This window comes from Pleurodeles waltl, chromosome 7 (assembly GCF_031143425.1).
Source record: "Pleurodeles waltl isolate 20211129_DDA chromosome 7, aPleWal1.hap1.20221129, whole genome shotgun sequence".
Lineage (NCBI taxonomy): Eukaryota > Metazoa > Chordata > Amphibia > Caudata > Salamandridae > Pleurodeles > Pleurodeles waltl.
Window position 1 is genome coordinate 602,841,859 of NC_090446.1, and position 16,678 is coordinate 602,858,536.

At 44.8% G+C, this 16,678-nt stretch overlaps 1 protein-coding gene across 3 annotated transcripts in view; it reads right to left on the bottom strand.

Annotated features, from left to right (window-relative positions):
* Nucleotides 1-16,678, bottom strand: part of LOC138304451 (histone-lysine N-methyltransferase, H3 lysine-36 specific-like) — an 833,106-nt gene that overhangs the window by 312,445 nt on the left and 503,983 nt on the right. The gene's annotated exons all lie outside the window — the stretch shown is intronic.

A 16,678-nucleotide genomic window follows, 5' to 3' on the forward strand; every position in this document is an offset into this window, starting at 1 on the left:
GCCATATATTTTAGAAATATATATTTGATGCACACATGCACAAGACATATACATATACAATCAATGGAAGCCTGGCTAGGTAAAAGATGACAAGGCAATTTAATGATGCCACATACATTTCTTCTGGAAAGTTTTTCTTGCTAAATTGTGTTGTCTTATTATCCCAGACCAGCCATGTATTTATCAACTCGCTATACTTCACACTTAGGATGTCTTTATTATTATAATTTTTGTTTTTAAAGAAATTAAGTTATTAGGGCAGGGAACACATTACAAATCTAGCAAATGGAGGATAGAGTACAACATGGAAAAAAGGAACAAAAGTAAAATTGATGAACAAAATATTCTTAAACTACAACACAGTCTTCTTAATCCAATACTTCTTCAAAAGCCAAGAGGCACTCTTCCACAGATCCATCAAATGAATTTTTTTTTGCTTTGAGCCCTATCCTGGATTTCAAGCTGAATAGCCCAATAATATTTTTTAACAGTGGCACAATGATAAGTTTATATTTTATTCCACAGAACCTCCAATGACTTAGACCTTATATTTGAGTATCAAAATAGTTATCCATTAGGTTGAATTCTATTATGTGTTTCCCCACAATGAACATTGAACTTCTGTCACTTAATAGTGTTTCCAAAAGGTAAACATTGGACTAGCTGGAAGGCATCACCTGTAGCAAGAGGCTTTTTCTGTGGGTGGGAGCAGCCAGGGAAGGAGCATGCCTTTTAATACTGAAAGCTAGGCAAACAATTTCATCAATACATTTCCTGTGTTGATTTACTGGCCAAGGTATCAAATGATTTAATAAGTAGTACCTATTAGGTACACACTTATAAGCAAATGTGTGAGGAAAGCACAATGTTTTAAGTTTCAACTAAGGGCTGGAGGAATCAAAATGCCAGATTAGTGGTTGGTTTGTTACTGATGGAAGTAAACTGGAGTAGCGGAATTTAAAGAGAACTGTCAGCTGAATTCAGTAGCAGAAATGAACCTATTCCACCTCTAAGACAAAAAGGATATATCACATTAAGCATTATTATGAGAGCACTTTATGATTTCGATTTTGTCACCCAACGCAAAAATAAGATATGAACCTGAAAGTTGCCATAAAATGGTAGGCAAAAATAAAAATATGGAAGAGTAGCTTTCAGGTTCTAATAGAAAACAAGAGATACTTGCCTGTAACAACAGTGCTGAGGCAAGGTATCCTCTCCGATCCACAAATCAAACAAGCATTTGCAATGCCATAGGGCTTGCATTTACTTGAGGTAGAGCTATTGGAATTGTAAATTCATAACTGGACTTTTCTTGCCACATAAATTGGTCAACCCTGCCTCATAATTTCGTCTTTTGATTTTGTTGCCATATCATTCCAGAGGCCACACATTTAACTAAAGCACTTCCATTTACCTTCTTCCTCTATCTTAAAACATATACAATTATCATACAAACCTTTATCAGAAATAAACATTTGGCATTAGACTGTAATACTCAAAACACCACAACAAAAATATAATTTGGGACGGATTGGAGAGTGAAAGGAAAGCGGGAGTAAACATGGAGAGGACAAGTGGTGCAGTAACAGTGTCATGGGCCCTGGAGCAAGAAAGGAAAATGATTGACTGGAATTTCGGTATGTTGCTCTAGTGGATAACTAGGCCTCGGGAGAGAAAGCGGATGGACAGAAAAAGAGAAGCAAAAGGAATACAGCAGAAAAAAGAGGAATGGCAAAGAAATAAAAGAAAGAATGAGAAAAAAAGGAAGGGAGCTAGTGCACAAAAGATAACAACGAAAAATAATAAAAGTGTGAAAAGAAAGAGAAAAAGAACATTAGAGAAAAAAGGAGAGATGGTGAGAGAAACAAGCAGTGAACGAACCAGGGAATGTATGTACTGACATTTCCCACAGAAACAGAATGAGAAAACCACTTTGACACTTCGGGTCCTGCCTGACAAGTAACTTGTTGCTTTCACATAGACGAGAAAAAGAGGGATTTATAATAAAATGTGAATTGACAGATAAAGCTAAGAAAAACACAAAAGAAAGGAAGGAAGAAAGATCTAAAACAAAAAAGTGAAAGGACACATACTGAGTCAAAGGAAAGAACACATAAAAAAGAAAGAATGAAGAGAAGAGAAAAAATAGTGAAAGAATGACGCCCGATGAAGGAAAGAAAAAAAAAGGAACGAAGCAGGGAAAGAAATAACCACATTTTTGCGAGTTTAAAAGAGGAGGTAGCTAGAGGGAAAGGGAAATTTAAAAAAACAAGCATAAACAGAATAAACAGAGTAAAGGAAAGAACAAAGTGAGATAGGTGAAACAGACCCTCCGAAATAAAACTGTCAGGTAAGAATAGATTTAATTGGCTCCTCGATGTCCTCAAACAGAAGTCAGAGTGTGGAACATCAGGGAGCACTGCAAAAAGAGCAGGAGGTGCATTAGCAGAGTGTGTGTGAACCCCAAAACAGCAATATTGGAGCGCTTCAGATCAGGATTGGTGGTATAGACTGAGCTGTGTCCTGGCCCAGGGCTGGAATAATGGAAAGGCAGCAGGTGAGGAATGAGAAATGGAGCGCCGTGAAAGTACTGGTACTGGTACTGGAATAATGGAGTGCTGCAGGCTAAGGTTGAGGTACACTGACAAGAGTTGTATGTGGGCTGCAGTACTAGAATAGTAATGGGCACACAAGGCCAGAAGTGAGGTATGTTAATGGAGCTATGTGTGAAACCTAGTATTGGCGGGCCAGTGTTGCAGAGTGTTAGCCTGGAGGTGCCCTGGTGAAGCTGAGAGTGGGGCCCAGGATGGGAGTGGAATTGCCTCTGAAGCACATAAGTGAGTAGTCCTGAGAAGAAACGTGCACTGAATGTTAGAACTGATGAACTCTGACAGAGTTGTGGTGGTTCCCATCAACAGTGGCGCTAGATGTTAAACTTGAGGTGCACTGGCTGAGCCGTGTTTTGCTCCTCTGGGTCCAGTATTGGCTTGGCAGTGGGACTGAATATTGGAATTCAGCTACTGTAATGGAACTGTATGTGAGCCGGGTCCCAGTATAGAAAAGGAAGTGACCTCGCCGGGGTAGAACTGAGGTGCACTGATCGAGTTTGGCCTGAGGTCCCAGTACTGGAGAAGCAGAGTGTACTTATTGTAAGAACTGAGTTGCTCTGGCAGACAGCGCATGTGGGATTCCTGGCATGGCTGAGGGCTTGGAGTGTGTGTGAACGGAGGTGCACTGCTAGAGCTACGCACGAGTTACCACTACAGGAGTAGCTGTACTGACTGGAAGAACTGAAGTGCTCTGGCAGGAAGCACGTGTGGGGCTCCCAGTATGGAGCAGAAATGGGTACTGTCTCTAAGAATTGCAGAGCCCTGTTAGAGTTAGATGCCTAGGCTATAAGCAATTCCAAGCCAAGAAAGGGCAGGAGCCAGGCAGCTGAGAGAGAATGCAGAGAGCCCACAAGGACCAAATGTGACCAAGATACCCTGATTTATAGCCTTGTTTACAGCTGGGCTCATCGTAAGAATGCTCTGAAAATGAAAAGGGAAGCTTCCCTGGACAGAAGCAGAAAAGAAAGTAAAAAAAAAAAAAAAAAATTAAAACGTCCTGTACAGGTAAACAGGACAGAGTAATTATACAGTAGTTGGTCCCTGCTCCCACACAGAAGGAGGAGGGACAAAAACACATGTTTGACCACTAGCAAGCAAGGATTTTTAAATGACACTGAAACTAACAAATAAAATAGCAGGAAGCCCACAAACAAAGTATACTTAAAAGTATACACAAGTTTGTATGGTTACGCTCGACCTAAAAATGCCAATGTTATGTTAAATTTGGTTTTACAATCAGTAATGGGTATGTCGGCCCAGAGAGCACAGCAGAGAGGGAAACCACAGTAGTTCATATATTTTTACACATTTATCTTGCAGAGTAACTACCATAAGAGAAGGAAAGAGTCAATTAATCTAGTAGGGATGAATTTCTTGGAGAAGATTTGTTGAAGGCAATTTTATCTCATCTCCAGCACTGCATCTTTCAGAGGTTCATAACCTTATACCAGATTTCATAACTATATAAAAAGTGATAGGGGGTCATTACAACCCTGGCGGACGGTGTTAAAGCGGCAGTAAGACCGCCAACAGGCTGGCGGTCTTTTTTTTGGAATTATGACCATGGCGGTTACCGCTATGGTCATCCGCCGCTTCTCCATTCCGCCCGCCAGGGCGGAGACGACCGCTGGGCTGGAGACCTGGGTCTCCAGCCCGGCGGCCGTGACAATACCGCCGGCGGTATTGTGACCTGGCTTACCGCCGTGGATTTCCAGTGGTAGGAACCGCCATGAAATCCATGGCGGTAAGCACAATCAGTGCCAGGGAATTCCTTCCCTGCAACTGATAGGGGTCTCCCCCATCCCCACCCCGACTCCCTCTCCTACACCCCCCACCACCCCTGCCACCCCCCAAGGGTGGCAGGACCCCCCTCCCCACCCCCGACATTACCTTACACATACACACCCGACACGCACGCAGGCACCACCACCACACATACACGCACACTGACACACATGCCAACATCCACACACACAGTCAGACACGCACACCCAAATTCAAACATACACGCGCACATCCATACAGACATACCTACAGACATACACACACTCATTCCCAAAACACGCAACACCCCCGCAAGCATACACGCACTCACACACCCCTCTACATACACCCACGCACACCCCCATGCATGCACACAACACCCCCCCCACCCCCCTCCCCTAACGGACGGTCTACTTACCTGTTCCGTCAATCTTCCGGGAGGGGACGGGAGCCATGGGGGCAGCTCCGCCGACACCACACCGCCAACAGAACACCGCCGCGCAGAATCACAGGACGTGATTCGCTGGGCGGTGTTCTGTTGGTGTGGCGGTGGAGGTGGAGCAACCTCCACTTCCCCGCCGCCCGTCACTATGGTTGTTGGCGTCTCTCCGTCGGAAAAACGGCGTAGAGCTACCAACAGTCATAATACGCCGAGCGGAAAACCGCCACCACTGGCGGTCTTCAGCACGGCGGTCCCTCTGCGGTCTTGTAAAAAGACCGCTGAGGTTGTAATGACCCCCTTAGTGTTGAAGGAAAGGAGAGATTCCACTCAAAAGGCATTTTAATGAATCAATAAAAAAAAAAAAAAGCATTCAGTTACGTACGCCAGAAAGAAAGTAGTAATAGGTACAAAAATATGAAGAGACCTCCATGTTGCCTTCCTGAAGAGAACCAATAACCGGATAATATATAATATAAGAGAGATCACAGATGTAGTTACTTGTGGTTGAATAAGGTGTCTGATTCCCTGATTAGCTCGATCTGCTTTTTGCCTAGCTTCCTCTACTCAACGAATCACGTATGTAATTCAGAAATCATGTTAAAACAGTTTAGAAGGGACAAAGAGGTAGCGCAATATGAATGGTGCTCTCAAGATATCAAAGGGCTCTTTCTGCCCATATGAAGCACAGTGTGCTTTCTCAGACTGATTAGACAGATGTTGAAATTAAATGGTATGACAAATGTACATATATGGAAAAGTGAAACAGCTGTTGGTTCGAAGTAAATGTATTTTCTCATTCCCACCATTCCAATAGAAAACTGCAGAAGATTAATCCTCTAAAGAGTCTGAATTTTGACAACAGTTCTGTATGATGTTCAAGCAATAACAAAAGCAACTTTCCATGTTCAACAAGAAAAAACAGACATGTACAGGTTTCAAAGAGAACTCCCTTAAGCATGCAAAGAACAAAGTTAAGGTAATACAATGGAGGTGGAGCCCATAGTGGTGGAAAGAAAATAATTTACCAGTAACTGTATCTCTCCAGTATTAGAATCTTTCAAAGATTCACATGCTTGAATCATTCCCAGCCTTTGAGATGGGAGTCCCCGGTAGCTTATAATAGTAACGCAATGTGAAGGCCCTTCACTTTTGTAACATATACTCAATTTAAAAAAAGAGACCAAACTTAGGTTTCAGTGTATTAGGCTGCTTTGCCTTGTAGAACACTCCTGTTCGAAGTTCCAGTCCCTCAGATTTTCGAAAGCACAAGTGCCGGAGAACCACTTATATAGAGAGAAAAGGTGAGCTTCCCAGGGGTGGAGCGTGGGTCGCATATGAATCTATGAAAGATTCTGATACTGGAGAACTACAGTCACAGGTAAGTTACTTATTTTATTACATAGATTCACATCCTTGAATCAGAGTATGTAGCAGTAGTGAAGCACATTGCAACTTGTAAAATTACAGTTCTATAGAGATATAAATATATAGATGTATACTTATACAAATTGTTCACAGAAACATATAATAAGTGATGTGATGAAACATGCGCAAATATAAAAATATGTAAAACAAAAACCAGACAATTTAAGCAATGTGCGGTATTAGCTAGAGGATGGTGGGAAGGAGATAGCTCACCTTCACTGGAAAAGATATCTTGGCACCGTCTGACCTACTGCTAACATCACCTTGAGGTGTCGAATCTAGGCAGTAGTACTACATAAAAGTGTGCCTATTCTTCCAAGTAGATGCTCTTCAAAAGTAATGAAGTGGCACACCAGCAAACAATGCTGTTGAGGTTGACATAGTTCCTTTTGAGAGAGCATGCACTGATGTCTGCAAGCTAGAAAGATATCCATCTAGTAATGTTCTTCTTGGAAAGGGGATGCCTTTCCGTGGTCAATCAATGGGGGGGGGGGGGGGGGGGGGGGACGTCTGTCTTGTAGAGAGTGGCTTGTCAGCAAGGGTGTCTCCAGGCGCTAGTGGGATGCTGCAAGCCTCATCTGGGTGGTAAAAGCAGTTCAGCGAAGGGGAGGTGTGTAGGTGGAGGTCGTTCCAGGACTTGGCCACGAGGTGGGAGAATAAGCGACCTCCGAATCGCTCATGAAGATGCGGGGGATGTGGGCCGGGCGAGGGTGGCTAAGTGGAGTTCTCTGGACAGTTGGTGGAATGTGAGGCAGTTGTTGATGTAGGCGGGTCCGAAGTTGTGCTGGGCTCTTTAGACATGCACCAGAAGCTTGAAGAGGCATCTTTGCTAGATGAGGAGCCAGTGGAGAGCCCTGAGGTGGGAGGGGGAGGGAAGGGGTGATGCTTGTTCTTCTATGGAGGTCGAGGATCAGTCTTGCCGCAGAGTTCTGAATAGTCTGGAGGCAGTTGATGAGCTGTCTGGTGGTTTTGGTGTAGAGTGCGCTACTGTAGTCTAGTCGGCTAGACATGAGGGCATTGGTGACTGTCTTCCTGGTAGAGATGAGAGATCGTGATCAATTGGAAGATCTTGCAGAGCATGTTAAGGATGTGGAAGCGGCAGAGGAGACAGCTTTGATCTGTTGCTTCATGGTCAGTTTGGTGTCCAGGATAGTTCCAAGGTTGTGTGCGTGGCTGGTAGGGATGGAAAGGAGGGGGAGCTTTTAAGAGGGGGGTGATGGTATAGACGGCTGAGGAGATCCAGTTCAAGAAGTTTTGCATATGGAGTTTGAGGATGTCTGTGGAGATGGGTCGAGCTTCTTTGAGTGCGGAGATCCAGGGGGTTTCCATGACTTTGACCCAGTTGCGTGGGCGAGGGTGGAGAGTCAGGTCAGGGCCAAGCTGTTCATTGATGGGGAAGTGGACTTTGTTGTGGTCAGTCCAGGTTACCTCAGTGGTGTGAGAGAATTTGGCTTGGTCGCTAGTGGAGAAAATGGGGTTCAATGTCTGTCCTGAACTGTGCATGGGGGTGGTGACCAACTGAGATATGCCAATTGTACTCATGTTTTTAAATAATGTGGTGGAAATAGCGTCATCCGGGTCTTCTAGGTGTTAGTTCAGGTCCCCTAGGAAGATGTAGTGGTTGGAGTTGATTGCCAAGGGGGCAATAAAGTCTGGGATGGAGTTGCAAAAGCTGTTGCGGTGTCCAGGGGGTCTGTAGTTGCAGGTGCCTGGGGAGCTAGGTGGTGCACTGTAAGCCACAAATAACTGGTTAGATTTACAAAAGCCTTTGGTTTGGTCTATGTGAAACTTGAGGCATATCTCTTGATGTCCAAAGAATGAAGAGCCTTTTCAGCCGATGTTGAAGGGTCTGAAAAGAATGTCTTTAGGATTACCAGTTTGTTGAGGTGAAAGTTGGAAGGGTCCTTAGGAATAAACTTTGTGATTGTACAAAGGATTACCCTATCTCCCCTAAATTGAAGAAGTGTTCCTGAACAGTGAGGGCTTGAATCTCGCTGACCGATCTTGCAGAAGTAAGGGCCACAAGGAGAGCACCCTTCCAGGAAAGGTATTTTACATCTGCTCTGTAAATGGGATCTAAAGGGTGCTTCTTGAATTGTGAAAGCACCGTGTTCAGTTGCCAAGATGGAGGAGGTCGGACTGGTTGTAAAACTTGAAACAAACCCTTGAGGAACTGCATGACTATCCTGGTGGACCATAAGGACGGTGACGTGACTGATCGCCGGAAATGGGATATAGCCACTAAGTGAACTTTGATACATGCATGAACCGATCCTGAGCGTGCCAAATGCAATAGATATGGAAGGATCTCTTCAGGTGAAGAGGACAGCGGATGTATCTTTACCTGTTGGCACCTTACACAAAATCTCTTCCACTTTTTACGATGGGTTTTGTTTGTACTGTCCGTTCTGGCTCTGCCAAGTATGGCTCTATGATAGGGAGAGGTGTTTAGATAGGCGACTTCATTGTGTTCAGGTGCCAAACTGATAAGTGAAGAGACTCGGGATCTGGGAGCAATACTTGGCCCTTGTTCATTGTCCAGAGAAAAGGTTTCGTTCTCAACTGAATGTGAGGTTTCTCCGAAAGTAGAAGGAGCTCGTTAAACCAGTAATGCCATTGGAACTATCAGGACTATCTTGCAAGGTTCAGTTTTCATCTTTGTGAGAACTTTCGGAATGAGGGGAATGGGTGGAAAGGATTAAGCAACGATTTTGGACCATGCCATCGAAAATGCAATGCCCCATGATCCCGGATGGTGATGCCAGCTTGCAAAGAGTCAGCACTTGCTGTTCTGAGGTTTATAAACAGGTTGACGTTCGGTTTGCCCCATTGTGAGAAGATTTGATTGAGGGTTGCCTGATTCAGTTACCATTCGTGGCAAGATTACTTTAGTCTGCTGAGAATGTCCGCTGTCTCGCTTTGCTTTCCTGGGACAGGTTACACTCATAGATGCACTCCGTGAAGGATGGACCAATTCCAGGTGTCTTGTGACTCTCAAGAAGAGGAGAAGTGATCTTCTACCCTCCTTGTTTATGTAGTGCATCGTAGTTGTATTCTCTATACGTACCAGAATTGTGGAGTTCCTTATACTCAAAAGGAAAGCCTGTAAGGCTAGGTGTACTGCCTTGAGCTGGAGTAGATTGATATGATAACGGTAATAAGACTTTTGCCACTTGCAGCTGACCTGTAGGTCATGAAGATAAGCTCCCCATCCGTCCAGGGAAGCGTCAGTAGTGATGACCAATGGAGAGGGCAGACTGAGGAATGAAAAGCAGACCGACAGTTGTGTCTGTAGCATCCACCAATATAGGGCCTCGATCATAGTTGGAGTGACTGATGATGTGGTTGAATGAACCTGTAGCCATTGAATGTCTAGTTCTTCCAGGAGGGGTCGCATCCGTAGCCGGCAGAACTTAACTAGAGGAATGCATGATGACATCATCCCCAATAGTGCCTGTAGAGGAGCACTGAAAGAGGTTCTTTTCTTTGGATCAACTTTGCCAATTATATTAGCTTTAGTTGTCTCTATGATGGGGGGAACGCTTTGCTGAGTGTAGTTTCTAACATTGCTTCCAAGAAGGTTATGCTTTTTGATGGCTGAAGGACTGACCTTTTTCAATTCAGAGTGAGAACCAGCTCGCTGAAGAGGGTCATGCAGGCAGTTGTTGATTTTTCTGCTGCTCGAGTGGAATGATTCTAGACGAGCCAATCGTCTATGTATGGGAACATCTGCTGCTTTTGTTTTCTTAAGAAAGCTGCTACTGGTACCAAACACTGAATATTTAGGGGGCTAATTTCAGACCAAAAGGAAGAACCCTGAACTCTTAGTGGCGGCCGGCTACTGTAAACCTTAGCAATCTCCTGTGGGAAGGATGGATTTGGGATGTGAAAATACGCATCCTGCAGGTCGAAGGTTGACATATAATTTCTGTGATGTAGGAGAAGGAGAATATCCCGTAACGTTACCACACAGAATGACTGCTCAGACCTCCGAGGTCCAGGATTGCTTCCACTTTTTGTAGACCAGGAAGAAACGGGAATAAAATCCCTTTCTTTGTTGTAATACAGGAACTCTCTCTAGCGCTCCTTTCCTGAGCATGGTCTTGACCTCCAATTTGAGCAGTTGTAGATGTTTCGAGATGGTGGTGCGAGGTGGTTAGTGGTATCTGGATTAACTCTAGGGTGTGGCCGAACTGAAGATGTAGGACCTATTGCTCCAATATTATCTCCTGCCAGCACTGGATGTAGTGGGATATTCTTCCTCCTTGTCTGAATGGAGAGTAGCCGGAGCCTGTAAGTGGTCACTGGTGACAACCAGCATCCTTTCCCTGGTGTCCTGCTCTGCCTCTAGGCATGAGACTTTTGGAGGCCACTTGCTGCGGTTGCCTTTGAGAGTATTGTGGATGAAACCGCTGAGCTGTAGATTTATAGGAAGGGTACTGATATTGTTGATAACCTCCGCTATTTGATAGGAGCTCTTGTCCTCTGGGACCCCAAAAAGGCAACTTCCTGAACTGGAGCGATCCCAGCGATTTAGCTGCATCTGTTTTTATGGTCTGTAGGCTTTGTCAACATGCTTGCCGAAAAGAGCTTCTCCATCTAATGGAAGATCCAATATTTTGTTTTGTAACTCACGGCTAAAGGAGGTAGCTTTGAGCCAGCCTTGCTTCCTGAGTACGACAGAACCTGCAAGCTGTCTAAATGAAGGTGTGGCAATATCTGTTGCACAGTATCACCTGTGTTATTGTGCACTCCCCTTCCTGTAAGATCTTCTTGGACTCTGTTTTAGCTTCCACTGGTAGCTGATCTAGATATGGTGAAATGTCATCCTATAGTTGTCAATCATACCTTCCTAAAATAGCAAGAGAATTTGCTGCTCTGACCATAAAGTGCTGTCATTGATGAAAAGTGTTTGCCAACATGATCGAGGCGCCTACCCTTTTTGCCTGGAGGCGCCGAGACTAGAGTGGAGGGGTTCTTGGATCTACATTGTAGAAAGCTGGGCTCTGGTTGCAGTAACCCCCCCCCACCACTTTATTGCCTGTTTTTTTCATATAACCTCAACTGAAGTGCAGTGGTTTCCTCCTAACCTGGTCCCCAGTGCCAGTGTTCCGTTCCCAAAACAAAACACTTGGTCACTTGATCCACAAGTGGGAAGGCCCTTTGGCACTTCTGTAAATCCCTAGTAAATGGTATCCCTGGCACCTAGGGCATGGGTACTGAAGACAGCCCTAAGAGCTGCAGCACATTTTGAGTTACTCTAAGGGACCCAGCACCAACCTCATACAGACTGCCATTGCAGGCTGCGTCACAAGGTACTCCCTAAAAGTGAAAACACAACATGGCACACAGCCTTTGTGCCAAGTACACTAAAAACTGCATGTAATATTTGTGAGTCACCCCTACAGCAGGACTTACAGTCCTAAGGCAGGGTATGCTGTATTATGTGTGAGGACATATCTGCAAGAGCAGTAAAAGACCCGGGAAGACATTTTAAATACATGTGCTGAACACTGGTCAATATGAGCTACCCAGCTACATGATGGCTTCCCTGAAAATAGGAATATTTGGTATCAAACATCTCATATTAATATACCCTCAATGATTCCAGCGATGGATGTATTAATACATGCACTCAGAGGGCACCTTACAGGTGCCCCCTAAAAACCTACCAAATGCTGGTGGGATCACTGACTAGTTCTAGCCAGCCTGTCGCCAACAGATGAGAAGCTGACCTCCCAAGGGCGAGAGCCTTTTCTCTATGGAGATCAGAAATACACCCCTCCCAACAGGATGACTGGCAAATCTGCATTTCAAGGCAGGACGTTCGAAGAAGTCCACCACTTTTGGTATGAAGATCTAACCTGACACCTACACAATTAGCTATGCGGGGGCACGTGTTGCATTTCCAGGCCGGACACACCCCTAGTGAAGCCAGTCTAAAATTAACACAGCCTTAAAAATTCCACCATCTTGTGTGTGATGGAATTAGGAATTCTGGGACAAGATGATACTCACTCCTGAAAGGAAGTGGTCATCTAGGGGCTGTAGTGACCCCTAGGGTAAGGAGCCCATTGGCTACTATTCTTGACTCCCCGTAACGCCCCCTAAATTGAGTATTTAGGGGACCTATGATACCAGGATCTCAGATCTTCACTGGACAAAAAAAAAAAAAAGGAGTGGATGAGAAGCTTGCTGAACCAGAGGAGCACGACTGACTGCTGCACTCGACCTTGAGGGGCAATTGACCTGTCCTTCCGCTGCAGCTTCCAAGAAACTGTGAGAGCTGCCAGTGCTTCACAATCTGCCAAGATGTCGAGCTGCTTCCCTGCATCTGCAGGCAACCCAAGAAAGAACTGTCAGGACTGGGACTGCCAAAACCTGACACTGGACATCACCACTGCACCAAGCCAGCTATCCCAAGCTGAGGTGGGCTAATGGTGTCAATGTGGTTCCCAGGGCCTCCAGAGGCGAAGTCGACCTGGAGTTTGTCCACAGTAGACTTTCCAGTGGCATCTGCAATCTGTTTCTGCAGCCCCTTCCTTAACCACTACCGCCTCCAGTGACTGAGACCGGATGGTTCACTGCACCTCTATACCTGAACACCCCAGACAGAGGAGAAGAGGGCCACTAGTGTCCCACCTCCCCAAGGATCATGAGACCCGAGCCCACTGGTTGGTTCGGCCTAACTGAACCCCCCGTCCCTGCCTGCCACCTGTTTCTGTAGGCCCACTTCCATAGCAACCGCCCCCAGTGACTGTAAACCAGATGGTCCAAACCACCTCTGCACCTGAATTCCCCGGACTGATGAGAACAGGAGCACTAGTGTCCCTACATCAATGAATATTGCAATACTTAAATCCCCTTGGTGGTTTGCCCACACTGGACTATCAAGTCTGCCCATACAGCAACTTTGTGACCGGAACGATTCCCATAGATGTGCATGGGGCACCCAATGCAGAACTGCACCCCCTCACCCAGCCGCCCATGTGCTGCCAAGGTGACCTGTGAGGACTTGGACCTTGCCCCATACTTACCCTAAGTCCAGGAGATTGGTCCTGAAAGTCACTGTACTAAATCTGTATGCAGTGCTTGTTCTTCCTCCACAGGATAACATTACTGCATTTGAAAAATGCAGTGTCAACTTTTGCAAGCTATAAATATTAATCTCTCAAAAAATACTTACCTGATTCCGATGATCTTGATATTTTCAGAAAAGAGAAAGAACCACAGCTGATCTGTTTACCTGTGCAGAGAACACAAAATGCCCATGTTTCTCCTCCAGGTATCTACAACCACAGTCCATGGGCAAAGCACTACGGATGATCTGCTCAGGGATATTTGATTAAGCTTTTCCTCCACTGCCTCGATCCCTATGGTAGTGAGTAAAATTAGGGAACCATCCCTGACTTTTGTCCTAGCCGAGCACAATATGGGAGGGACAACCATAGTTTTTAATGAATCAGGAAAGGTCAGTAGTAATATAGATAGCAGGTGTAAAAGGAAAGGACCAAATGCATACAGAATGGCAAAAGTGCTCACCTTGTCAGTTGGATAGTAATCGCCAGTAGCTTTGGCAAATGGTCTCTTCCTTGCCACACAGACAACCAGATAATCTGGTGATGTACAATGGATCATTTGGTGTTGGCTTGTATTTTTAAAACTACTTTTTTTTGTACTACTGCTCAGGTAGATGGTGGGGTTTGTTCAGCCCTTGTCCACCCTAAACAATGGGAAAGGATTCCTCACCCACTAGTTCTCTATGTCAAAGGACTAGTTATATTATTTCATGAAAGCCCACAACCAACTGGGAGACCCAGTAGTACCATCAAGCATTTAGGAGGGCAATACCCCCCTTGAATTGTGTTCTGTATCAGGCAGAAAGAGTTAAGTGTGTGGTTTTCTCATTCCATAATACGTTTCAATTCCCCCTCTAACTGAATGAGTGTCAGGAAGAATGGACATTTTGCAAAATAAACATGCAGCAAAGTAAGAAAATATTTTTTATGAGTGCCACTCTTCCCTGGCATTGACAGCGGCATTGCCACTCAGTGCGTAACTTCTTTAAATTTAACCAAAGCCGACTGCAGGTTTTTGGCAGAAATGAGGCTTGGTCTCTTGTTAGTTCAATACCTAACATCTTAACCCATCCTCTATGACCTTTGATCTGCCAGAGATAGATTTCTTGTCTTAACAATCCACATGTCTGTAACACAAAGGATATCTGTCAGTTAATCTTATAGCAAGAGTGCTGGCAGAACTTCTCAAAGATATCCATCAGTACTGAAATCCAGTAGCTTGGCCAGGTCACTTTCAGCAGAATATCATCCGTATAGAGTGATATCTTTCTTACCTTCTCTGCTAGATTGCTTCCTGAGCCCAACCACCTTCCGGCTCACTTGAATTCAGCATGTTAGAGGCTCAACTTTAAGAGTTAACAGGAGCAGTGATAAGGGCACCCTTAACTTGTGCACCTTTGAAATTTGAAGCTTTGTGATATTCATCTGGACCTCTGCTACTGGAACTGTGAATAACAATCTGACACACCCTCTTTGGACTTCGGGCCCGATTTAGATTTCGGTGGAGGGATTACTCCGTGCCAGATATCCCATTCGCTGAAATATAATCCTATTATTTCCTATGGGAGTTATACTTCAAAGGATGGGATATCCGTCACCGTTATGACTGAGTAACCTGTCTGCTAAAATCTAAATCAGGCCTTTTGTCTGTTAGATTGATTCGGACTAAAGCCCTTGTTAATTGGGTGTATCAGGTGGAAAATGTTACTTACAAGTAGACATCTGTTCGTGGCATGTAGTGCTGTAGATTCACACACTGTGCATAAGCTCGCCATCTAGTGTTGGGTTCGGAGTAGTACAACTCGTTTTTCTTCTAAGAAGCTTTTTGAGTCACGGGATCAAGTGACTCCTGCTCTCAGTACTATCATGCATGAGCATCGAATCCTTTGTTAAATTGTTTCTCCGCAGGTGGGAGAGTGAAATAGTGAAAATAGAGAGTAGAACAGAAAAGCTGACCATGCCATGTATTTACATATGTACACTCTTTAAATATGAATAAATTGCAACGTCCACACACATCCAGGAAGGAGAGAGGGCGCATGTGAATCTACAGCACTACATGCCACGTACAGATGTCTACTAGTAGGTAACATTTTCCATTCAATGGCATGTGTGGCTGTATATACAAATGCCATCCATAGACTGTAAAACAGTCCCTACATAAAGCGGTGGTTAGCGTGCAGGAGTTGCAATTGTTTGAAAGAGTGTTTTGAGTACTGCTTGTCCAACATTAGCTTGTTGACGTGCAAATCCACCTAACACAGTAATGTTTTGTGACGGTATGTGGTGTAGGCCATGCTGCTGCTTTGCAAATGTCTGATATAGGTATGTTACCTAAAAATGCCATAGATGCACCTTTCTTTCCAGTGGAGTGTGATCTAGGTGATACAGGTAATGGTTGTTTGGCTTTATTATAGAAAGTCTGAATGCACTTGACTATCCATCTGGTTAAAGTTGCTTTAGATAGAGGCTGTCCTTTATGGGGTATTGAGAAACCCACGAAAGTTGTTTTGTTTTCCTAAACTATTCTGCTCTATCTATATAATGCATAAGAACCCTTTTAACATCAAGAGTGTGGAGAGCCCTTCCTGCCACAGAATCTGGCTGGGGGAAAAAACTGGCAATTCTATTAAACAGTGAAACTACCTTTGGAAGGAATTTGGGATTTGTTCTTAATACAATTTTTTCTTTATGAACTTGGAAGAAATGCTCTTCCAAAGTTAAAGCTAGAGCTTTCTGACACGTCTAAGGAAAATGATAGCGACTAAAAAAGCTACTTTCCATGCAAGGAATTGAAGAGAACAGGAGCAAAGAGGCTCAAAAGGGGCAGCCATAAGATTTGTGAGTTCAATGTCAAGGTTCCAGGATGGGGCTGAAGGAATCCTTGGTGGAATGATTCTTTTAAGTTCTTCCATAAATGCTTTGATAACTGGAATTCTAAACAAAGAAATGTGCTGTCTGTTTTGAAAATATACAGCTATGGCTGCTAAATGTAGATGAATAGATGTGAAAGCTAGATTTGCTTTTTGTAACTGTAGTAAATAGCAGACAATGGCCCTCATTCTGACCTTGGCGGGCGGCGGAGGCCGCCCGCCAAAGTCCCGCCGTCAGGTTACCGTTCCGCGGTCGAAAGACCGCGGCGGTAATTCTGACTTTCCCGCTGGGCTGGCGGGCGGTCGCCTTCAGACCGCCAGCCAGCCCAGCGGGAAAGAGGCTTCCACGATGAAGCCGGCTCGGAATCGAGCCGGCGGAGTGGAAGCTGTGCGACGGGTGCAGTTGCACCCGTCGCGTATTTCACTGTCTGCGCAGCAGACAGTGAAATACATGTAGGGGCCCTCTTACGGGGGCCCCGCCAA